The sequence below is a fragment of the Montipora foliosa genome, unplaced genomic scaffold (assembly GCF_036669935.1).
Source record: "Montipora foliosa isolate CH-2021 unplaced genomic scaffold, ASM3666993v2 scaffold_66, whole genome shotgun sequence".
In the NCBI taxonomy this organism is placed as follows: Eukaryota; Metazoa; Cnidaria; class Anthozoa; order Scleractinia; family Acroporidae; genus Montipora; species Montipora foliosa.
In genome coordinates, this window is record NW_027179814.1 from 13238 (window position 1) to 37404 (window position 24167).

At 50.7% G+C, this 24167-nt stretch overlaps 12 non-coding genes across 12 annotated transcripts; 3 read left to right on the plus strand and 9 right to left on the minus strand.

Annotated features, from left to right (window-relative positions):
• Nucleotides 1-957: 957 nt before the first annotated feature.
• On the minus strand, nucleotides 958-1149 carry LOC137990198 (U2 spliceosomal RNA). The gene has a single exon (XR_011121211.1). It is a non-coding gene; the product is annotated as a U2 spliceosomal RNA (small nuclear RNA).
• A 268-nt stretch (nucleotides 1150-1417) lies between these two features.
• LOC137990168 (5S ribosomal RNA) lies at nucleotides 1418-1536 on the plus strand. The gene has a single exon (XR_011121185.1). It is a non-coding gene; the product is annotated as a 5S ribosomal RNA (ribosomal RNA).
• A 976-nt stretch (nucleotides 1537-2512) lies between these two features.
• On the minus strand, nucleotides 2513-2676 carry LOC137990175 (U1 spliceosomal RNA). Its single transcript, XR_011121189.1, has one exon. It is a non-coding gene; the product is annotated as a U1 spliceosomal RNA (small nuclear RNA).
• A 194-nt stretch (nucleotides 2677-2870) lies between these two features.
• LOC137990151 (U2 spliceosomal RNA) lies at nucleotides 2871-3061 on the minus strand. The gene has a single exon (XR_011121169.1). It is a non-coding gene; the product is annotated as a U2 spliceosomal RNA (small nuclear RNA).
• A 5638-nt stretch (nucleotides 3062-8699) lies between these two features.
• LOC137990199 (U2 spliceosomal RNA) lies at nucleotides 8700-8891 on the minus strand. The gene has a single exon (XR_011121212.1). It is a non-coding gene; the product is annotated as a U2 spliceosomal RNA (small nuclear RNA).
• Nucleotides 8892-9159: 268 nt separating this feature from the next.
• Nucleotides 9160-9278, plus strand: LOC137990180 (5S ribosomal RNA). The gene has a single exon (XR_011121194.1). It is a non-coding gene; the product is annotated as a 5S ribosomal RNA (ribosomal RNA).
• Nucleotides 9279-10254: 976 nt separating this feature from the next.
• Nucleotides 10255-10418, minus strand: LOC137990176 (U1 spliceosomal RNA). The gene has a single exon (XR_011121190.1). It is a non-coding gene; the product is annotated as a U1 spliceosomal RNA (small nuclear RNA).
• Nucleotides 10419-10612: 194 nt separating this feature from the next.
• Nucleotides 10613-10803, minus strand: LOC137990152 (U2 spliceosomal RNA). Its single transcript, XR_011121170.1, has one exon. It is a non-coding gene; the product is annotated as a U2 spliceosomal RNA (small nuclear RNA).
• A 5638-nt stretch (nucleotides 10804-16441) lies between these two features.
• LOC137990200 (U2 spliceosomal RNA) lies at nucleotides 16442-16633 on the minus strand. The gene has a single exon (XR_011121213.1). It is a non-coding gene; the product is annotated as a U2 spliceosomal RNA (small nuclear RNA).
• Nucleotides 16634-16901: 268 nt separating this feature from the next.
• LOC137990192 (5S ribosomal RNA) lies at nucleotides 16902-17020 on the plus strand. Its single transcript, XR_011121205.1, has one exon. It is a non-coding gene; the product is annotated as a 5S ribosomal RNA (ribosomal RNA).
• A 976-nt stretch (nucleotides 17021-17996) lies between these two features.
• Nucleotides 17997-18160, minus strand: LOC137990177 (U1 spliceosomal RNA). The gene has a single exon (XR_011121191.1). It is a non-coding gene; the product is annotated as a U1 spliceosomal RNA (small nuclear RNA).
• Nucleotides 18161-18354: 194 nt separating this feature from the next.
• Nucleotides 18355-18545, minus strand: LOC137990153 (U2 spliceosomal RNA). Its single transcript, XR_011121171.1, has one exon. It is a non-coding gene; the product is annotated as a U2 spliceosomal RNA (small nuclear RNA).
• Nucleotides 18546-24167: the final 5622 nt, after the last annotated feature.

Here is a 24167-nt window from a genome sequence, read left to right on the forward strand (position 1 = left end):
AGATATCACATTCGGCCGGCTGACCCACATACCACACCTTACATTTATATCCAGCAATGTCCAGATTACGAGGGATCCGGCCAGAACGAACCATTTTGATGATACGGGCTCCAGTGCAGATTGCAGGGTCACCCGGGTAATGCTGGTGCCTTATCGTCTCCACCTTCCCGTACGAGGAAAAGTAGGGCCGGAGGCGATCATCACTCTCCTCAAAGGGATAGTGATACAACATAACATTTTGAGCTCGAGGCCCAGCATACATGACTTTGCACTTAGCACCAGCTAAAGTGACAAAATCATAACCTTCAACAATATTTTTACATTTTGGGTCAGCGAAAGTAATCTGAACCAGTTTTACGGGAACAAACTGAATACTGTCAATCACAAAGGGGGTGAACTTTCCCTTGATGGCTGTAACAAGTTCCGCCCTGGGAACAGAGGTTGGAACATCGGAAAGGTCGAGGACTACTGTCCTCTTAAAGGCCGCAAGAGGCATGATGAAAAGGGAAAAAGAGAAAAAACAGTCCCCCCGGAAAGCAAAGCTCCCAGGAAGGGAACAGAAAGACTGGCTACCCTGGGTTATGGCAGGACGCCAAGCATAAGTCCCCAGGAGGGTCACCAGTAAAACTCAGGAATCAAAAATCTTACCACAAATCCCAAAAACGCTTGTCCCCACACTCCAATTCCAATACGGAACTTACGCGTACCACAAGGAAAGGCACGAACCTGGCAGATAATAAAAACCCGCGTCAGGTAAGTATGCCTTTTCAACCTCTCCGGAACCGCAAAAACGCAACTTGTCTGCGCATACCATGTGGTAATGGGGGTCACGTGCTCCTCGTCCTGTCGTGTCGTGCTGTCCACTCGCTGCTATGCTACCTAGAAAAGAGAAGAGAAATGTGAAGGTTGGTTGCTTGGTCATTTGTTCTGCTTTCACTTGATTATTTCTTCCCCAGAGGGAAGTGGGCCACGCTCGGAGGTAGTGCTATACCGAGGCAACCCGTGGCCGGGACGAGGCAAGCCTCTTTTCCACGGCCCAGTTCCAAAAATCAGTTTAATATATGAGCTGCTCGATGAGCAGCGTATCAGATATTAAGCTGATAAGAACAGATACTACACTTGATCTTAGCCAAAAGGCCGAGAAGCCGATGCCCGTAAATGCTCACAGCGGACAAGGTGCTCCCAGTCTCATGGCCACGAGATATGGTGGTCCGATTACAATCCGTGCCAAGGAAGGAATGCCCAAAGCCAACCTGAAAGCGAGGCGCACACAACGATCGCCCTTGTACAGTGGGCAGCAGGACCAGCATTGCATGGCACTTGCGTTGACGGCAAGAGGACAAATGCACATTGTGCTTGCTCTGACCTCGTTTTTATTTTCCCTTATAACAAAGTTAATTTTCACGGCGAATTACTTGTCTACGACCATACCACAGGGAAAACACCGGTTCTCGTCCGATCACCGAAGTTAAGCCCTGTCGGGCGGGGTTAGTACTTGGATGGGAGACCGCCTGGGAATACCCCGTGTTGTAGGCTTCCCTTTTTCCTTCTGTACACTTGATTATCTCAAAAAATCTCAGTTTCCTTTAATGAAAGAACATTCCAAACCAGGTTTTTTGAACACAACATGCCAACGATATGTCAAAGATGAGACATACAACAAAAACAAAATAGTTCACACGAGAAAGTGGAACTTGTATTCCCAAGGGAGCGCGTGCGCGCGAGATCTTATCAATCCAACGTTTATGACATGAAACGTATCTTTTCGTGTGAGCAAAGAACAGGATACGACAAGTAAAAAATGCATGCACTGTTATGCATTAGATGGAAGTTAACCTAGCCCGGATGATATGCATACAACGAAGGCTACAACACTACAACATTGATCCTGCGAAAACGTGACTTACGTGACGTAGCGCACTTCAAAGTCTTACTGTTCCCTGCTCAACACGGACAGTACGTATTCAAAGGGCCGATAAGACACTATCCTGACCATGAAAGATTTACTTTTTATGATAACAATCCAATTAACTGATAACATAGAGAAACCACAAAGTGTTGGCCACAGAAATGTAACGCCAACTGATCTGGCGGGTCCTCAGTTACTCAATGCAAAACGGGCTCTCCAGAACGCAACATAACACAACGCAAAAGAAATCTATCGCGATGGAGCAGTACAAACACACATCCACTTACGTTTTCGAAACGATGCACGAGGATAAGAGCTCGACCCGCTGGCATTTTCTTGTCTCACTCGTCTATCGATGGAAATCGATGCGGCTGAAATAAACACGTCCTCTCGCTCTCTCTACGGCCAAGAATGAAAGAAATAAAATCACAGTTTTGCAGTGCACCAAGTACGGAACATTCACCTACAATTTCAGCAGTGGAATTCACAAATACAACTCACCTTCCTTAGTCCTTACACCGCCACCGCATCTCCTTCCCTGCCCTGCCTGAAACGTTACCAACAAACCTTCCCATTAGCCAACTTTGCCACCGGGGTTTGGTGCGGGGACTAGCGCGAACGCAGGTCCCCACTACCAGAAATTATACGCTCGAGTTACCCACATTTGGGGTAATCGCAAGGGTCAACCCAATCGAAGTGCAATGAAAGAGCCTCACCTTGAGAGGACTGCCTCCCTGATCACAGTGCCTCCCGCGTCAGGTAAGTATGCCTTTTCAACCTCTCCGGAACCGCAAAACGCAACTTGTCTGCGCATACCATGTGGTAATGGGGGTCACGTGCTCCTCGTCCTGTCGTGTCGTGCTGTCCACTCGCTGCTATGCTACCTAGAAAAGAGAAGAGAATGTGAAGGTTGGTTGCTTGGTCATTTGTTCTGCTTTCACTTGATTATTTCTTCCCCAGAGGGAAGTGGGCCACGCTCGGAGGTAGTGCTATACCGAGGCAACCCGTGGCCGGGACGAGGCAAGCCTCTTTTCCACGGCCCAGTTCCAAAAATCAGTTTAATATATGAGCTGCTCGATGAGCAGCGTGAATGGCAGACCAAAGGTCACCAGTCGACAGACTCATCCAACGCCTGAGGCATTGGTCACCAGTATTAGGCGACAGAGGCGAAATAAAACTAAGCAAATCAGGTGGTACAGAGGGTGAATTAAGCAGGTGGCCCGAAGCGAAAAACGAGCTTGTTGGAAACATAGAGGCGATGACTCCATCCGCCCCCCACTGGCGGGCAAAATAACGTCGACGTCTCCGGGTTGAAAAACGCTTGAAGAGCAAGGGGAGGTGGAACTTGACACGGGCCTTTGCTCCCTCAATGACGGCGAGGGCCCCAGGTTGACAGAACGAAAGCGGTAGTCATTGCGGGCCAGCCAGATGTGAAACTTACAGGCACACAACAGGTAACTGAAGACTTTGGGCACTGCGTGAAGCTCAGTGGAATTGAAACCAAAAAGTAAATGGCGACGCTCAAGCACAGGACACATAGGCGAGAAATGAAAAAGGAGGGACTGTAGCCAACCAACAACACTTTGAGCAAGGGGACACACAAAGAGCAAATGCGACAGTGACTCGACGACAGGACCACAAAAACAAGCGGAGGAGACAGATAAACCAAAAGAGAGAAGACGCTCAGCAGTGTAAATCACACCATGAGCTACCTTCCAGGAGAAATCAACAACAAAGCGGTCAAAATCAAAGAAGTGGAACTGGCGCCACGTATCATACCAGTAAAGGTCCCCAAAGGAGGGAAAGAACTTAACTACACAGTGCGGTGTGACAGAGGAACAGGATAAAAGAAACTGGTAACCGACTTTGGCAGAGAAAAAAAGCCACGGAGGCGACAACGTGAGGGTCAGAGGATGCGAAAACCAAAGTTCCCCGGGAGGGGGAAAAAGAGCCACCAAGCGACTCCCAGGCCAAAAGCAAAGAGGAGTAAAATGGCGGTAACAGGGACCTGTCGAAGGCAGCGGGACGGGAGAAAACATCAAGAGAGGAGGCAGCAAAACACGATTGAAACCAGTACGACACAAAGGAGGACCAGCTTGACGAGGACAAAGTAGACCGTTTGACCCACTGACCCAGAAGCGACCAAACCTTGAGCTTAATGTCCACCACCGAGAAACCTCCCAGCGATGTGGGCTGAACGACCACAGCACGTGCAACGAGCTCCCGCTTGGTTTTCCAGAAGAATGAGAAAACAAGGGAGTTAAGTTCTTTAAGTACCCAGGGGGGCATGTGGACCAGGGATGCCACATACCAAACCCTGGCGAGGGCCAGGCAATTGATGACCAAAGCCTTGCCATGAAAAGACAAGGAGCGCTGACGCCAGGAGGAGAGGACGCGTTCCACAGCCTCTATCCGAGGCCGCCAATTAGTTCATCAATGTCATGCGGGCCAATGAAGACTCCGAGGATTTTAAGCTTAGAAGATGTCCAGTCGAGAGGGACAGGGGGGTCAGTTCGGCCAGCCCAAGACCCCAGCCACAAGCCGCGAGACTTTGTCAGGTTGAGCTTGGATCCAGAACCAAGCTCATACCTTGTGTAGGTGTCAAAAACAGCCCTAATGGAGGCATCGGAGGACAAGATGAGCGATGTGTCATCCGCGTACTGGGAAATTGGAGAGAGCGGTGAGGGCAGTCCAGGCAGCAAAGGTCCAGTAATGGCGGGATTTGCTCGAATATTGGCGGCCAAGACCTCAGCGACCATAACATACAGCAAAGGTGCGAGGGGGCAGCCTTGACGCACCCCCCGTGTGAGACTGAAAAAGTTTGAGACATGACCGTTAACAATGACAGCACTCTGAACAGCATTATAGAAAAGGCGGATCCAGCGCAGAAAGGAGGTTTGGAAACCCATTCTGCAGAGGGTGGCATGCAGAAAGGACCAATCAACGCGATCAAACGCTTTTTCTTGGTCGAGCGAGAGGATGGCACAAGGAGACCCGGATTGCGTGGCGTAATGGACCATGTCTCGGAGATAAGCGACGTTCTCACCAATATAACGACCGGGGACACCACAGGTTTGATCCTCAGCCACCACGGCATGAATAACCTTCAGGAGACGCCCAGCGATGACGCGGGCAGCGAGCTTGTAGTCCACACTAAGGAGGGAAATTGGCCGCCAGTTACGAGGGTTCAGCCGGTCACCCGTCTTAAAGATGAGAGAAATGATGCCTCGACGCTGAGAGAGGCTGAGAGTGCCAGCCTCATAACATGAGTTCAGGACGAGCACGAGGTCCTGTCCGAGCACCGGCCAGAATTTGACATAAAACTCCATAGGGAGGCCATCCAAGCCCGGGGTCTTGCCTCGAGCCATCCCACATAAAGCAGTATAACACTCCTCCGACTGGAGAGGACCATCACACTGTTGAGCCTGGTCGGCGGACAAGGTGGAGGTGAGGGCGTCGAGCAGGGAAAGAGCCACGTCCCCGTCAGTAGGCTCGGCACTAAACAAGTTAGAATAAAAGGAAGCAAAAGCCTGGCATAGGTCCTTTGAACTCGAGACCACTGTGCCATCATCGCATCGAAGTGCTGAAATAAGTCGGTCGGCGGCACGCTTCTTTTCCAGACGGAAGAAAAAGGCCGAGGAGGTTTCACCTTCCTCAACCCATTGGCCCGAGCACGGACTTGGGCTCCCCGAGCTGCCTCGAGGTCTAGGGCAGCAAGGGCAGACAGGGTAGAATGGTACGGCTCAACACAGGAGGTGAAACCGGCATCAACACGGTTCTTAAGATGCCCAGCTAGTCGGCCAAGGAGGTCTCGACACTGCGATGTTTTCTTTCGAGCGCTCAGCGCAATATTTAATTGTGAGGCCTTTGATTTGGCTCTTGCCCTTATCCCACCACTTAGCTAGTGACGGGAAGGACAGCATGGACTGCCTCCAAACGGACCAAAAATTAGTGATATGCTGGATATAGTCCTCATCATTGAGGACAGAAATGTTGAGCTTCCAGAAACTGTCCCAGGAGCAGCAATGTCTGGGACACTACAAGAAAGCACCACACCACAGTGATCCGAAAACGGACAAGGAATAATATCGCAAGTCAAGACTGATGGTAACAGGAGTACGGGGCACCAATGAGATCAATACGGGAGGCCATAAGGCCGTCTGAGCGAGTCCAAGAGAAGGCAGAATCGGAAGGATGCAGGTGCCTCCAAATGTCCAGACAACAGCAGGAGTCAAAAAGACGTTTTAAGGTAGCAGTACTTTCGCGGGAAGTGTCAGAGACATTGGAGCCCCGACGATCGAGGGCGCGGTCGAACACAGTGTTAAAGTCCCCGGCAAGGAAGGTCGGATAGGTGGGATCAACCCAAGACGAGACGTCGTCCAGGAAGTCGTCACGGGCTGGGTTGCGATTGGGGGCGTAGAGACAGCAGATACGAAACGGGTGCCCAGAATGGGTAAAGTGGCAAAAAACAACACGCCCAGCGGTGTCACACCAAGAGCTCGTAAGGGTGACCGTGGGGCGGAATAAAATGATGCAACCACAAGAGTGTGCAGAGCCAACAGAAGCAACTGCATTAAAACCAGATGAACGAAACCAGACTGACATTCACTGTCTGAAGAGCAGTGGGCCCTCTTGTAGGCAGACAATGTCAGGGACCTGAGGAAAGGAACGTAACCAGTGCAGAACACCAGCGCGCTTGGACGAGTCCCTGAGACCATTGGTGTTTAAGGAGAGGATAGAGAGAGCCATAACTGAGAAGAAAGAGAGAGACAGCACAACTAGGAGCGACGGCTCCGAACCGGGGCAGGGGGAGCCAAGGAGGGAAGGCCAGAATGAACAGCCCTCCCAGACTCCCTGCCCTTTCCAGACTTCGAGCGGCCGGGGACCGCAGAACCAGGAAGAGGTTTCTTCGCTTTCTTCTTAGACTTGACCTGATCATCAGAGGAAGCCTCAACATCCGAAAGTCCACGCTTAGTGACTGGTGAATCAGTCAGCTCGACCTCGTTAACCATTACGGGAGACAGAGATAGAACCTGTGGGGTATTTACAGGGGTTACATTGATGCCCGTTAAAGGGTCATCGTCACTAAATATACTTTGACTGTATTCAGTCTCATTAACTAGTTCATTATCATTCGTATCCATTTCTTTTCCATTATTACTATTATCCATTTCCATTTCTTTTCCATTAACTACAGCATTATTTGTCATTTCTTTTCCAGTAACTACATTATTACTATTATCCATTTCCATTTCTTTTCCATTAACTATAGTAGTATTGTCCATTACACCAACTACGTTACTACTAGTGTTAACATTGTATTACTCTGTGGCGCAGCCAAACCATCAGACGCAGCGGCGGGGGAGGCAGCCACCTGCACGCGCGTCGAGGACCCACCATTACCGTTTTAGGGAGGGCCGCACCCTCCTTAACATTTACTGGTGGCAGGAGAGGCCATGGGTGGAGTACCAGGGGGGATAACTCATTGTCCCTGAGGTCGGTGTGGGAACCCCAACTTGAAATACCAGGTTGCGTGGGGGCAGGAGGACGAAGGGTTACCCCCTCGTCCCCAGAGTCCTCATGGTCAGAGCTTGCAGGAGAAGTGGGAAGGTCCTCAGGACCAGAACTGACATCCAGGAGGGGAGGCAGCGACTCCGGGGGAGTGGCACCAACAACAAGTGAAGCGGACGGATGGGCGGGGGTCGCAGGCGAAGATGGTGGGTTCCCCCAGGCATTGGGGGGGTTGGGCAATCCCTGGCCATGTGACCAGGCTCCCGACACCTGCGGCACTTCCCGCGCAAGTCACAGTTTTTGGTGAGGTGTTCCCCACGACAGATATCACATTCGGCCGGCTGACCCACATACCACACCTTACATTTATATCCAGCAATGTCCAGATTACGAGGGATCCGGCCAGAACGAACCATTTTGATGATACGGGCTCCAGTGCAGATTGCAGGGTCACCCGGGTAATGCTGGTGCCTTATCGTCTCCACCTTCCCGTACGAGGAAAAGTAGGGCCGGAGGCGATCATCACTCTCCTCAAAGGGATAGTGATACAACATAACATTTTGAGCTCGAGGCCCAGCATACATGACTTTGCACTTAGCACCAGCTAAAGTGACAAAATCATAACCTTCAACAATATTTTTACATTTTGGGTCAGCGAAAGTAATCTGAACCAGTTTTACGGGAACAAACTGAATACTGTCAATCACAAAGGGGGTGAACTTTCCCTTGATGGCTGTAACAAGTTCCGCCCTGGGAACAGAGGTTGGAACATCGGAAAGGTCGAGGACTACTGTCCTCTTAAAGGCCGCAAGAGGCATGATGAAAAGGGAAAAAGAGAAAAAACAGTCCCCCCGGAAAGCAAAGCTCCCAGGAAGGGAACAGAAAGACTGGCTACCCTGGGTTATGGCAGGACGCCAAGCATAAGTCCCCAGGAGGGTCACCAGTAAAACTCAGGAATCAAAAATCTTACCACAAATCCCAAAAACGCTTGTCCCCACACTCCAATTCCAATACGGAACTTACGCGTACCACAAGGAAAGGCACGAACCTGGCAGATAATAAAAACCCGCGTCAGGTAAGTATGCCTTTTCAACCTCTCCGGAACCGCAAAAACGCAACTTGTCTGCGCATACCATGTGGTAATGGGGGTCACGTGCTCCTCGTCCTGTCGTGTCGTGCTGTCCACTCGCTGCTATGCTACCTAGAAAAGAGAAGAGAAATGTGAAGGTTGGTTGCTTGGTCATTTGTTCTGCTTTCACTTGATTATTTCTTCCCCAGAGGGAAGTGGGCCACGCTCGGAGGTAGTGCTATACCGAGGCAACCCGTGGCCGGGACGAGGCAAGCCTCTTTTCCACGGCCCAGTTCCAAAAATCAGTTTAATATATGAGCTGCTCGATGAGCAGCGTATCAGATATTAAGCTGATAAGAACAGATACTACACTTGATCTTAGCCAAAAGGCCGAGAAGCCGATGCCCGTAAATGCTCACAGCGGACAAGGTGCTCCCAGTCTCATGGCCACGAGATATGGTGGTCCGATTACAATCCGTGCCAAGGAAGGAATGCCCAAAGCCAACCTGAAAGCGAGGCGCACACAACGATCGCCCTTGTACAGTGGGCAGCAGGACCAGCATTGCATGGCACTTGCGTTGACGGCAAGAGGACAAATGCACATTGTGCTTGCTCTGACCTCGTTTTTATTTTCCCTTATAACAAAGTTAATTTTCACGGCGAATTACTTGTCTACGACCATACCACAGGGAAAACACCGGTTCTCGTCCGATCACCGAAGTTAAGCCCTGTCGGGCGGGGTTAGTACTTGGATGGGAGACCGCCTGGGAATACCCCGTGTTGTAGGCTTCCCTTTTTCCTTCTGTACACTTGATTATCTCAAAAAATCTCAGTTTCCTTTAATGAAAGAACATTCCAAACCAGGTTTTTTGAACACAACATGCCAACGATATGTCAAAGATGAGACATACAACAAAAACAAAATAGTTCACACGAGAAAGTGGAACTTGTATTCCCAAGGGAGCGCGTGCGCGCGAGATCTTATCAATCCAACGTTTATGACATGAAACGTATCTTTTCGTGTGAGCAAAGAACAGGATACGACAAGTAAAAAATGCATGCACTGTTATGCATTAGATGGAAGTTAACCTAGCCCGGATGATATGCATACAACGAAGGCTACAACACTACAACATTGATCCTGCGAAAACGTGACTTACGTGACGTAGCGCACTTCAAAGTCTTACTGTTCCCTGCTCAACACGGACAGTACGTATTCAAAGGGCCGATAAGACACTATCCTGACCATGAAAGATTTACTTTTTATGATAACAATCCAATTAACTGATAACATAGAGAAACCACAAAGTGTTGGCCACAGAAATGTAACGCCAACTGATCTGGCGGGTCCTCAGTTACTCAATGCAAAACGGGCTCTCCAGAACGCAACATAACACAACGCAAAAGAAATCTATCGCGATGGAGCAGTACAAACACACATCCACTTACGTTTTCGAAACGATGCACGAGGATAAGAGCTCGACCCGCTGGCATTTTCTTGTCTCACTCGTCTATCGATGGAAATCGATGCGGCTGAAATAAACACGTCCTCTCGCTCTCTCTACGGCCAAGAATGAAAGAAATAAAATCACAGTTTTGCAGTGCACCAAGTACGGAACATTCACCTACAATTTCAGCAGTGGAATTCACAAATACAACTCACCTTCCTTAGTCCTTACACCGCCACCGCATCTCCTTCCCTGCCCTGCCTGAAACGTTACCAACAAACCTTCCCATTAGCCAACTTTGCCACCGGGGTTTGGTGCGGGGACTAGCGCGAACGCAGGTCCCCACTACCAGAAATTATACGCTCGAGTTACCCACATTTGGGGTAATCGCAAGGGTCAACCCAATCGAAGTGCAATGAAAGAGCCTCACCTTGAGAGGACTGCCTCCCTGATCACAGTGCCTCCCGCGTCAGGTAAGTATGCCTTTTCAACCTCTCCGGAACCGCAAAACGCAACTTGTCTGCGCATACCATGTGGTAATGGGGGTCACGTGCTCCTCGTCCTGTCGTGTCGTGCTGTCCACTCGCTGCTATGCTACCTAGAAAAGAGAAGAGAATGTGAAGGTTGGTTGCTTGGTCATTTGTTCTGCTTTCACTTGATTATTTCTTCCCCAGAGGGAAGTGGGCCACGCTCGGAGGTAGTGCTATACCGAGGCAACCCGTGGCCGGGACGAGGCAAGCCTCTTTTCCACGGCCCAGTTCCAAAAATCAGTTTAATATATGAGCTGCTCGATGAGCAGCGTGAATGGCAGACCAAAGGTCACCAGTCGACAGACTCATCCAACGCCTGAGGCATTGGTCACCAGTATTAGGCGACAGAGGCGAAATAAAACTAAGCAAATCAGGTGGTACAGAGGGTGAATTAAGCAGGTGGCCCGAAGCGAAAAACGAGCTTGTTGGAAACATAGAGGCGATGACTCCATCCGCCCCCCACTGGCGGGCAAAATAACGTCGACGTCTCCGGGTTGAAAAACGCTTGAAGAGCAAGGGGAGGTGGAACTTGACACGGGCCTTTGCTCCCTCAATGACGGCGAGGGCCCCAGGTTGACAGAACGAAAGCGGTAGTCATTGCGGGCCAGCCAGATGTGAAACTTACAGGCACACAACAGGTAACTGAAGACTTTGGGCACTGCGTGAAGCTCAGTGGAATTGAAACCAAAAAGTAAATGGCGACGCTCAAGCACAGGACACATAGGCGAGAAATGAAAAAGGAGGGACTGTAGCCAACCAACAACACTTTGAGCAAGGGGACACACAAAGAGCAAATGCGACAGTGACTCGACGACAGGACCACAAAAACAAGCGGAGGAGACAGATAAACCAAAAGAGAGAAGACGCTCAGCAGTGTAAATCACACCATGAGCTACCTTCCAGGAGAAATCAACAACAAAGCGGTCAAAATCAAAGAAGTGGAACTGGCGCCACGTATCATACCAGTAAAGGTCCCCAAAGGAGGGAAAGAACTTAACTACACAGTGCGGTGTGACAGAGGAACAGGATAAAAGAAACTGGTAACCGACTTTGGCAGAGAAAAAAAGCCACGGAGGCGACAACGTGAGGGTCAGAGGATGCGAAAACCAAAGTTCCCCGGGAGGGGGAAAAAGAGCCACCAAGCGACTCCCAGGCCAAAAGCAAAGAGGAGTAAAATGGCGGTAACAGGGACCTGTCGAAGGCAGCGGGACGGGAGAAAACATCAAGAGAGGAGGCAGCAAAACACGATTGAAACCAGTACGACACAAAGGAGGACCAGCTTGACGAGGACAAAGTAGACCGTTTGACCCACTGACCCAGAAGCGACCAAACCTTGAGCTTAATGTCCACCACCGAGAAACCTCCCAGCGATGTGGGCTGAACGACCACAGCACGTGCAACGAGCTCCCGCTTGGTTTTCCAGAAGAATGAGAAAACAAGGGAGTTAAGTTCTTTAAGTACCCAGGGGGGCATGTGGACCAGGGATGCCACATACCAAACCCTGGCGAGGGCCAGGCAATTGATGACCAAAGCCTTGCCATGAAAAGACAAGGAGCGCTGACGCCAGGAGGAGAGGACGCGTTCCACAGCCTCTATCCGAGGCCGCCAATTAGTTCATCAATGTCATGCGGGCCAATGAAGACTCCGAGGATTTTAAGCTTAGAAGATGTCCAGTCGAGAGGGACAGGGGGGTCAGTTCGGCCAGCCCAAGACCCCAGCCACAAGCCGCGAGACTTTGTCAGGTTGAGCTTGGATCCAGAACCAAGCTCATACCTTGTGTAGGTGTCAAAAACAGCCCTAATGGAGGCATCGGAGGACAAGATGAGCGATGTGTCATCCGCGTACTGGGAAATTGGAGAGAGCGGTGAGGGCAGTCCAGGCAGCAAAGGTCCAGTAATGGCGGGATTTGCTCGAATATTGGCGGCCAAGACCTCAGCGACCATAACATACAGCAAAGGTGCGAGGGGGCAGCCTTGACGCACCCCCCGTGTGAGACTGAAAAAGTTTGAGACATGACCGTTAACAATGACAGCACTCTGAACAGCATTATAGAAAAGGCGGATCCAGCGCAGAAAGGAGGTTTGGAAACCCATTCTGCAGAGGGTGGCATGCAGAAAGGACCAATCAACGCGATCAAACGCTTTTTCTTGGTCGAGCGAGAGGATGGCACAAGGAGACCCGGATTGCGTGGCGTAATGGACCATGTCTCGGAGATAAGCGACGTTCTCACCAATATAACGACCGGGGACACCACAGGTTTGATCCTCAGCCACCACGGCATGAATAACCTTCAGGAGACGCCCAGCGATGACGCGGGCAGCGAGCTTGTAGTCCACACTAAGGAGGGAAATTGGCCGCCAGTTACGAGGGTTCAGCCGGTCACCCGTCTTAAAGATGAGAGAAATGATGCCTCGACGCTGAGAGAGGCTGAGAGTGCCAGCCTCATAACATGAGTTCAGGACGAGCACGAGGTCCTGTCCGAGCACCGGCCAGAATTTGACATAAAACTCCATAGGGAGGCCATCCAAGCCCGGGGTCTTGCCTCGAGCCATCCCACATAAAGCAGTATAACACTCCTCCGACTGGAGAGGACCATCACACTGTTGAGCCTGGTCGGCGGACAAGGTGGAGGTGAGGGCGTCGAGCAGGGAAAGAGCCACGTCCCCGTCAGTAGGCTCGGCACTAAACAAGTTAGAATAAAAGGAAGCAAAAGCCTGGCATAGGTCCTTTGAACTCGAGACCACTGTGCCATCATCGCATCGAAGTGCTGAAATAAGTCGGTCGGCGGCACGCTTCTTTTCCAGACGGAAGAAAAAGGCCGAGGAGGTTTCACCTTCCTCAACCCATTGGCCCGAGCACGGACTTGGGCTCCCCGAGCTGCCTCGAGGTCTAGGGCAGCAAGGGCAGACAGGGTAGAATGGTACGGCTCAACACAGGAGGTGAAACCGGCATCAACACGGTTCTTAAGATGCCCAGCTAGTCGGCCAAGGAGGTCTCGACACTGCGATGTTTTCTTTCGAGCGCTCAGCGCAATATTTAATTGTGAGGCCTTTGATTTGGCTCTTGCCCTTATCCCACCACTTAGCTAGTGACGGGAAGGACAGCATGGACTGCCTCCAAACGGACCAAAAATTAGTGATATGCTGGATATAGTCCTCATCATTGAGGACAGAAATGTTGAGCTTCCAGAAACTGTCCCAGGAGCAGCAATGTCTGGGACACTACAAGAAAGCACCACACCACAGTGATCCGAAAACGGACAAGGAATAATATCGCAAGTCAAGACTGATGGTAACAGGAGTACGGGGCACCAATGAGATCAATACGGGAGGCCATAAGGCCGTCTGAGCGAGTCCAAGAGAAGGCAGAATCGGAAGGATGCAGGTGCCTCCAAATGTCCAGACAACAGCAGGAGTCAAAAAGACGTTTTAAGGTAGCAGTACTTTCGCGGGAAGTGTCAGAGACATTGGAGCCCCGACGATCGAGGGCGCGGTCGAACACAGTGTTAAAGTCCCCGGCAAGGAAGGTCGGATAGGTGGGATCAACCCAAGACGAGACGTCGTCCAGGAAGTCGTCACGGGCTGGGTTGCGATTGGGGGCGTAGAGACAGCAGATACGAAACGGGTGCCCAGAATGGGTAAAGTGGCAAAAAACAACACGCCCAGCGGTGTCACACCAAGAGCTCGTAAGGGTGACCGTGGGGCGGAATAAAATGATGCAACCACAAGAGTGTGCAGAGCCAACAGAAGCAACTGCATTAAAACCAGATGAACGAAACCAGACTGACATTCACTGTCTGAAGAGCAGTGGGCCCTCTTGTAGGCAGACAATGTCAGGGACCTGAGGAAAGGAACGTAACCAGTGCAGAACACCAGCGCGCTTGGACGAGTCCCTGAGACCATTGGTGTTTAAGGAGAGGATAGAGAGAGCCATAACTGAGAAGAAAGAGAGAGACAGCACAACTAGGAGCGACGGCTCCGAACCGGGGCAGGGGGAGCCAAGGAGGGAAGGCCAGAATGAACAGCCCTCCCAGACTCCCTGCCCTTTCCAGACTTCGAGCGGCCGGGGACCGCAGAACCAGGAAGAGGTTTCTTCGCTTTCTTCTTAGACTTGACCTGATCATCAGAGGAAGCCTCAACATCCGAAAGTCCACGCTTAGTGACTGGTGAATCAGTCAGCTCGACCTCGTTAACCATTACGGGAGACAGAGATAGAACCTGTGGGGTATTTACAGGGGTTACATTGATGCCCGTTAAAGGGTCATCGTCACTAAATATACTTTGACTGTATTCAGTCTCATTAACTAGTTCATTATCATTCGTATCCATTTCTTTTCCATTATTACTATTATCCATTTCCATTTCTTTTCCATTAACTACAGCATTATTTGTCATTTCTTTTCCAGTAACTACATTATTACTATTATCCATTTCCATTTCTTTTCCATTAACTATAGTAGTATTGTCCATTACACCAACTACGTTACTACTAGTGTTAACATTGTATTACTCTGTGGCGCAGCCAAACCATCAGACGCAGCGGCGGGGGAGGCAGCCACCTGCACGCGCGTCGAGGACCCACCATTACCGTTTTAGGGAGGGCCGCACCCTCCTTAACATTTACTGGTGGCAGGAGAGGCCATGGGTGGAGTACCAGGGGGGATAACTCATTGTCCCTGAGGTCGGTGTGGGAACCCCAACTTGAAATACCAGGTTGCGTGGGGGCAGGAGGACGAAGGGTTACCCCCTCGTCCCCAGAGTCCTCATGGTCAGAGCTTGCAGGAGAAGTGGGAAGGTCCTCAGGACCAGAACTGACATCCAGGAGGGGAGGCAGCGACTCCGGGGGAGTGGCACCAACAACAAGTGAAGCGGACGGATGGGCGGGGGTCGCAGGCGAAGATGGTGGGTTCCCCCAGGCATTGGGGGGGTTGGGCAATCCCTGGCCATGTGACCAGGCTCCCGACACCTGCGGCACTTCCCGCGCAAGTCACAGTTTTTGGTGAGGTGTTCCCCACGACAGATATCACATTCGGCCGGCTGACCCACATACCACACCTTACATTTATATCCAGCAATGTCCAGATTACGAGGGATCCGGCCAGAACGAACCATTTTGATGATACGGGCTCCAGTGCAGATTGCAGGGTCACCCGGGTAATGCTGGTGCCTTATCGTCTCCACCTTCCCGTACGAGGAAAAGTAGGGCCGGAGGCGATCATCACTCTCCTCAAAGGGATAGTGATACAACATAACATTTTGAGCTCGAGGCCCAGCATACATGACTTTGCACTTAGCACCAGCTAAAGTGACAAAATCATAACCTTCAACAATATTTTTACATTTTGGGTCAGCGAAAGTAATCTGAACCAGTTTTACGGGAACAAACTGAATACTGTCAATCACAAAGGGGGTGAACTTTCCCTTGATGGCTGTAACAAGTTCCGCCCTGGGAACAGAGGTTGGAACATCGGAAAGGTCGAGGACTACTGTCCTCTTAAAGGCCGCAAGAGGCATGATGAAAAGGGAAAAAGAGAAAAAACAGTCCCCCCGGAAAGCAAAGCTCCCAGGAAGGGAACAGAAAGACTGGCTACCCTGGGTTATGGCAGGACGCCAAGCATAAGTCCCCAGGAGGGTCACCAGTAAAACTCAGGAATCAAAAATCTTACCACAAATCCCAAAAACGCTTGTCCCCACACTCCAATTCCAATACGGAACTTACGCGTACCACAAGGAAAGGCACGAACCTGGCAGATAATAAAAACCCGCGTCAGGTAAGTATGCCTTTTCAACCTCTCCGGAACCGCAAAAACGCAACTTGTCTGCGCATACCATGTGGTAATGGGGGTCACGTGCTCCTCGTCCTGTCGTGTCGTGCTGTCCACTCGCTGCTATGCTACCTAGAAAAGAGAAGAGAAATGTGAAGGTTGGTTGCTTGGTCATTTGTTCTGCTTTCACTTGATTATTTCTTCCCCAGAGGGAAGTGGGCCACGCTCGGAGGTAGTGCTATACCGAGGCAACCCGTGGCCGGGACGAGGCAAGCCTCTTTTCCACGGCCCAGTTCCAAAAATCAGTTTAATATATGAGCTGCTCGATGAGCAGCGTATCAGATATTAAGCTGATAAGAACAGATACTACACTTGATCTTAGCCAAAAGGCCGAGAAGCCGATGCCCGTAAATGCTCACAGCGGACAAGGTGCTCCCAGTCTCATGGCCACGAGATATGGTGGTCCGATTACAATCCGTGCCAAGGAAGGAATGCCCAAAGCCAACCTGAAAGCGAGGCGCACACAACGATCGCCCTTGTACAGTGGGCAGCAGGACCAGCATTGCATGGCACTTGCGTTGACGGCAAGAGGACAAATGCACATTGTGCTTGCTCTGACCTCGTTTTTATTTTCCCTTATAACAAAGTTAATTTTCACGGCGAATTACTTGTCTACGACCATACCACAGGGAAAACACCGGTTCTCGTCCGATCACCGAAGTTAAGCCCTGTCGGGCGGGGTTAGTACTTGGATGGGAGACCGCCTGGGAATACCCCGTGTTGTAGGCTTCCCTTTTTCCTTCTGTACACTTGATTATCTCAAAAAATCTCAGTTTCCTTTAATGAAAGAACATTCCAAACCAGGTTTTTTGAACACAACATGCCAACGATATGTCAAAGATGAGACATACAACAAAAACAAAATAGTTCACACGAGAAAGTGGAACTTGTATTCCCAAGGGAGCGCGTGCGCGCGAGATCTTATCAATCCAACGTTTATGACATGAAACGTATCTTTTCGTGTGAGCAAAGAACAGGATACGACAAGTAAAAAATGCATGCACTGTTATGCATTAGATGGAAGTTAACCTAGCCCGGATGATATGCATACAACGAAGGCTACAACACTACAACATTGATCCTGCGAAAACGTGACTTACGTGACGTAGCGCACTTCAAAGTCTTACTGTTCCCTGCTCAACACGGACAGTACGTATTCAAAGGGCCGATAAGACACTATCCTGACCATGAAAGATTTACTTTTTATGATAACAATCCAATTAACTGATAACATAGAGAAACCACAAAGTGTTGGCCACAGAAATGTAACGCCAACTGATCTGGCGGGTCCTCAGTTACTCAATGCAAAACGGGCTCTCCAGAACGCAACATAACACAACGCAAAAGAAATCTATCGCGATGGAGCAGTACAAACACACATCCACTTACGTTTTCGAAACGATGCACGAGGATAAGAGCTCGACCCGCTGGCATTTTCTTGTCTCACTCGTCTATCGATGGAAATCGATGCGGCTGAAATAAACACGTCCTCTCGCTCTCTCTACGGCCAAGAATGAAAGAAATAAAATCACAGTTTTGCAGTGCACCAAGTACGGAACATTCACCTACAATTTCAGCAGTGGAATTCACAAATACAACTCACCTTCCTTAGTCCTTACACCGCCACCGCATCTCCTTCCCTGCCCTGCCTGAAACGTTACCAACAAACCTTCCCATTAGCCAACTTTGCCACCGGGGTTTGGTGCGGGGACTAGCGCGAACGCAGGTCCCCACTACCAGAAATTATACGCTCGAGTTACCCACATTTGGGGTAATCGCAAGGGTCAACCCAATCGAAGTGCAATGAAAGAGCCTCACCTTGAGAGGACTGCCTCCCTGATCACAGTGCCTCCCGCGTCAGGTAAGTATGCCTTTTCAACCTCTCCGGAACCGCAAAACGCAACTTGTCTGCGCATACCATGTGGTAATGGGGGTCACGTGCTCCTCGTCCTGTCGTGTCGTGCTGTCCACTCGCTGCTATGCTACCTAGAAAAGAGAAGAGAATGTGAAGGTTGGTTGCTTGGTCATTTGTTCTGCTTTCACTTGATTATTTCTTCCCCAGAGGGAAGTGGGCCACGCTCGGAGGTAGTGCTATACCGAGGCAACCCGTGGCCGGGACGAGGCAAGCCTCTTTTCCACGGCCCAGTTCCAAAAATCAGTTTAATATATGAGCTGCTCGATGAGCAGCGTGAATGGCAGACCAAAGGTCACCAGTCGACAGACTCATCCAACGCCTGAGGCATTGGTCACCAGTATTAGGCGACAGAGGCGAAATAAAACTAAGCAAATCAGGTGGTACAGAGGGTGAATTAAGCAGGTGGCCCGAAGCGAAAAACGAGCTTGTTGGAAACATAGAGGCGATGACTCCATCCGCCCCCCACTGGCGGGCAAAATAACGTCGACGTCTCCGGGTTGAAAAACGCTTGAAGAGCAAGGGGAGGTGGAACTTGACACGGGCCTTTGCTCCCTCAATGACGGCGAGGGCCCCAGGTTGACAGAACGAAAGCGGTAGTCATTGCGGGCCAGCCAGATGTGAAACTTACAGGCACACAACAGGTAACTGAAGACTTTGGGCACTGCGTGAAGCTCAGTGGAATTGAAACCAAAAAGTAAATGGCGACGCTCAAGCACAGGACACATAGGCGAGAAATGAAAAAGGAGGGACTGTAGCCAACCAACAACACTTTGAGCAAGGGGACACACAAAGAGCAAATGCGACAGTGACTCGACGACAGGACCACAAAAACAAGCGGAGGAGACAGATAAACCAAAAGAGAGAAGACGCTCAGCAGTGTAAATCACACCATGAGCTACCTTCCAGGAGAAATCAACAACAAAGCGGTCAAAATCAAAGAAGTGGAACTGGCGCCACGTATCATACCAGTAAAGGTCCCCAAAGGAGGGAAAGAACTTAACTACACAGTGCGGTGTGACAGAGGAACAGGATAAAAGAAACTGGTAACCGACTTTGGCAGAGAAAAAAAGCCACGGAGGCGACAACGTGAGGGTCAGAGGATGCGAAAACCAAAGTTCCCCGGGAGGGGGAAAAAGAGCCACCAAGCGACTCCCAGGCCAAAAGCAAAGAGGAGTAAAATGGCGGTAACAGGGACCTGTCGAAGGCAGCGGGACGGGAGAAAACATCAAGAGAGGAGGCAGCAAAACACGATTGAAACCAGTACGACACAAAGGAGGACCAGCTTGACGAGGACAAAGTAGACCGTTTGACCCACTGACCCAGAAGCGACCAAACCTTGAGCTTAATGTCCACCACCGAGAAACCTCCCAGCGATGTGGGCTGAACGACCACAGCACGTGCAACGAGCTCCCGCTTGGTTTTCCAGAAGAATGAGAAAACAAGGGAGTTAAGTTCTTTAAGTACCCAGGGGGGCATGTGGACCAGGGATGCCACATACCAAACCCTGGCGAGGGCCAGGCAATTGATGACCAAAGCCTTGCCATGAAAAGACAAGGAGCGCTGACGCCAGGAGGAGAGGACGCGTTCCACAGCCTCTATCCGAGGCCGCCAATTAGTTCATCAATGTCATGCGGGCCAATGAAGACTCCGAGGATTTTAAGCTTAGAAGATGTCCAGTCGAGAGGGACAGGGGGGTCAGTTCGGCCAGCCCAAGACCCCAGCCACAAGCCGCGAGACTTTGTCAGGTTGAGCTTGGATCCAGAACCAAGCTCATACCTTGTGTAGGTGTCAAAAACAGCCCTAATGGAGGCATCGGAGGACAAGATGAGCGATGTGTCATCCGCGTACTGGGAAATTGGAGAGAGCGGTGAGGGCAGTCCAGGCAGCAAAGGTCCAGTAATGGCGGGATTTGCTCGAATATTGGCGGCCAAGACCTCAGCGACCATAACATACAGCAAAGGTGCGAGGGGGCAGCCTTGACGCACCCCCCGTGTGAGACTGAAAAAGTTTGAGACATGACCGTTAACAATGACAGCACTCTGAACAGCATTATAGAAAAGGCGGATCCAGCGCAGAAAGGAGGTTTGGAAACCCATTCTGCAGAGGGTGGCATGCAGAAAGGACCAATCAACGCGATCAAACGCTTTTTCTTGGTCGAGCGAGAGGATGGCACAAGGAGACCCGGATTGCGTGGCGTAATGGACCATGTCTCGGAGATAAGCGACGTTCTCACCAATATAACGACCGGGGACACCACAGGTTTGATCCTCAGCCACCACGGCATGAATAACCTTCAGGAGACGCCCAGCGATGACGCGGGCAGCGAGCTTGTAGTCCACACTAAGGAGGGAAATTGGCCGCCAGTTACGAGGGTTCAGCCGGTCACCCGTCTTAAAGATGAGAGAAATGATGCCTCGACGCTGAGAGAGGCTGAGAGTGCCAGCCTCATAACATGAGTTCAGGACGAGCACGAGGTCCTGTCCGAGCACCGGCCAGAATTTGACATAAAACTCCATAGGGAGGCCATCCAAGCCCGGGGTCTTGCCTCGAGCCATCCCACATAAAGCAGTATAACACTCCTCCGACTGGAGAGGACCATCACACTGTTGAGCCTGGTCGGCGGACAAGGTGGAGGTGAGGGCGTCGAGCAGGGAAAGAGCCACGTCCCCGTCAGTAGGCTCGGCACTAAACAAGTTAGAATAAAAGGAAGCAAAAGCCTGGCATAGGTCCTTTGAACTCGAGACCACTGTGCCATCATCGCATCGAAGTGCTGAAATAAGTCGGTCGGCGGCACGCTTCTTTTCCAGACGGAAGAAAAAGGCCGAGGAGGTTTCACCTTCCTCAACCCATTGGCCCGAGCACGGACTTGGGCTCCCCGAGCTGCCTCGAGGTCTAGGGCAGCAAGGGCAGACAGGGTAGAATGGTACGGCTCAACACAGGAGGTGAAACCGGCATCAACACGGTTCTTAAGATGCCCAGCTAGTCGGCCAAGGAGGTCTCGACACTGCGATGTTTTCTTTCGAGCGCTCAGCGCAATATTTAATTGTGAGGCCTTTGATTTGGCTCTTGCCCTTATCCCACCACTTAGCTAGTGACGGGAAGGACAGCATGGACTGCCTCCAAACGGACCAAAAATTAGTGATATGCTGGATATAGTCCTCATCATTGAGGACAGAAATGTTGAGCTTCCAGAAACTGTCCCAGGAGCAGCAATGTCTGGGACACTACAAGAAAGCACCACACCACAGTGATCCGAAAACGGACAAGGAATAATATCGCAAGTCAAGACTGATGGTAACAGGAGTACGGGGCACCAATGAGATCAATACGGGAGGCCATAAGGCCGTCTGAGCGAGTCCAAGAGAAGGCAGAATCGGAAGGATGCAGGTGCCTCCAAATGTCCAGACAACAGCAGGAGTCAAAAAGACGTTTTAAGGTAGCAGTACTTTCGCGGGAAGTGTCAGAGACATTGGAGCCCCGACGATCGAGGGCGCGGTCGAACACAGTGTTAAAGTCCCCGGCAAGGAAGGTCGGATAGGTGGGATCAACCCAAGACGAGACGTCGTCCAGGAAGTCGTCACGGGCTGGGTTGCGATTGGGGGCGTAGAGACAGCAGATACGAAACGGGTGCCCAGAATGGGTAAAGTGGCAAAAAACAACACGCCCAGCGGTGTCACACCAAGAGCTCGTAAGGGTGACCGTGGGGCGGAATAAAATGATGCAACCACAAGAGTGTGCAGAGCCAACAGAAGCAACTGCATTAAAACCAGATGAACGAAACCAGACTGACATTCACTGTCTGAAGAGCAGTGGGCCCTCTTGTAGGCAGACAATGTCAGGGACCTGAGGAAAGGAACGTAACCAGTGCAGAACACCAGCGCGCTTGGACGAGTCCCTGAGACCATTGGTGTTTAAGGAGAGGATAGAGAGAGCCATAACTGAGAAGAAAGAGAGAGACAGCACAACTAGGAGCGACGGCTCCGAACCGGGGCAGGGGGAGCCAAGGAGGGAAGGCCAGAATGAACAGCCCTCCCAGACTCCCTGCCCTTTCCAGACTTCGAGCGGCCGGGGACCGCAGAACCAGGAAGAGGTTTCTTCGCTTTCTTCTTAGACTTGACCTGATCATCAGAGGAAGCCTCAACATCCGAAAGTCCACGCTTAGTGACTGGTGAATCAGTCAGCTCGACCTCGTTAACCATTACGGGAGACAGAGATAGAACCTGTGGGGTATTTACAGGGGTTACATTGATGCCCGTTAAAGGGTCATCGTCACTAAATATACTTTGACTGTATTCAGTCTCATTAACTAGTTCATTATCATTCGTATCCATTTCTTTTCCATTATTACTATTATCCATTTCCATTTCTTTTCCATTAACTACAGCATTATTTGTCATTTCTTTTCCAGTAACTACATTATTACTATTATCCATTTCCATTTCTTTTCCATTAACTATAGTAGTATTGTCCATTACACCAACTACGTTACTACTAGTGTTAACATTGTATTACTCTGTGGCGCAGCCAAACCATCAGACGCAGCGGCGGGGGAGGCAGCCACCTGCACGCGCGTCGAGGACCCACCATTACCGTTTTAGGGAGGGCCGCACCCTCCTTAACATTTACTGGTGGCAGGAGAGGCCATGGGTGGAGTACCAGGGGGGATAACTCATTGTCCCTGAGGTCGGTGTGGGAACCCCAACTTGAAATACCAGGTTGCGTGGGGGCAGGAGGACGAAGGGTTACCCCCTCGTCCCCAGAGTCCTCATGGTCAGAGCTTGCAGGAGAAGTGGGAAGGTCCTCAGGACCAGAACTGACATCCAGGAGGGGAGGCAGCGACTCCGGGGGAGTGGCACCAACAACAAGTGAAGCGGACGGATGGGCGGGGGTCGCAGGCGAAGATGGTGGGTTCCCCCAGGCATTGGGGGGGTTGGGCAATCCCTGGCCATGTGACCAGGCTCCCGACACCTGCGGCACTTCCCGCGCAAGTCACAGTTTTTGGTGAGGTGTTCCCCACGACAGATATCACATTCGGCCGGCTGACCCACATACCACACCTTACATTTATATCCAGCAATGTCCAGATTACGAGGGATCCGGCCAGAACGAACCATTTTGATGATACGGGCTCCAGTGCAGATTGCAGGGTCACCCGGGTAATGCTGGTGCCTTATCGTCTCCACCTTCCCGTACGAGGAAAAGTAGGGCCGGAGGCGATCATCACTCTCCTCAAAGGGATAGTGATACAACATAACATTTTGAGCTCGAGGCCCAGCATACATGACTTTGCACTTAGCACCAGCTAAAGTGACAAAATCATAACCTTCAACAATATTTTTACATTTTGGGTCAGCGAAAGTAATCTGAACCAGTTTTACGGGAACAAACTGAATACTGTCAATCACAAAGGGGGTGAACTTTCCCTTGATGGCTGTAACAAGTTCCGCCCTGGGAACAGAGGTTGGAACATCGGAAAGGTCGAGGACTACTGTCCTCTTAAAGGCCGCAAGAGGCATGATGAAAAGGGAAAAAGAGAAAAAACAGTCCCCCCGGAAAGCAAAGCTCCCAGGAAGGGAACAGAAAGACTGGCTACCCTGGGTTATGGCAGGACGCCAAGCATAAGTCCCCAGGAGGGTCACCAGTAAAACTCAGGAATCAAAAATCTTACCACAAATCCCAAAAACGCTTGTCCCCACACTCCAATTCCAATACGGAACTTACGCGTACCACAAGGAAAGGCACGAACCTGGCAGATAATAAAAACCCGCGTCAGGTAAGTATGCCTTTTCAACCTCTCCGGAACCGCAAAAACGCAACTTGTCTGCGCATACCATGTGGTAATGGGGGTCACGTGCTCCTCGTCCTGTCGTGTCGTGCTGTCCACTCGCTGCTATGCTACCTAGAAAAGAGAAGAGAAATGTGAAGGTTGGTTGCTTGGTCATTTGTTCTGCTTTCACTTGA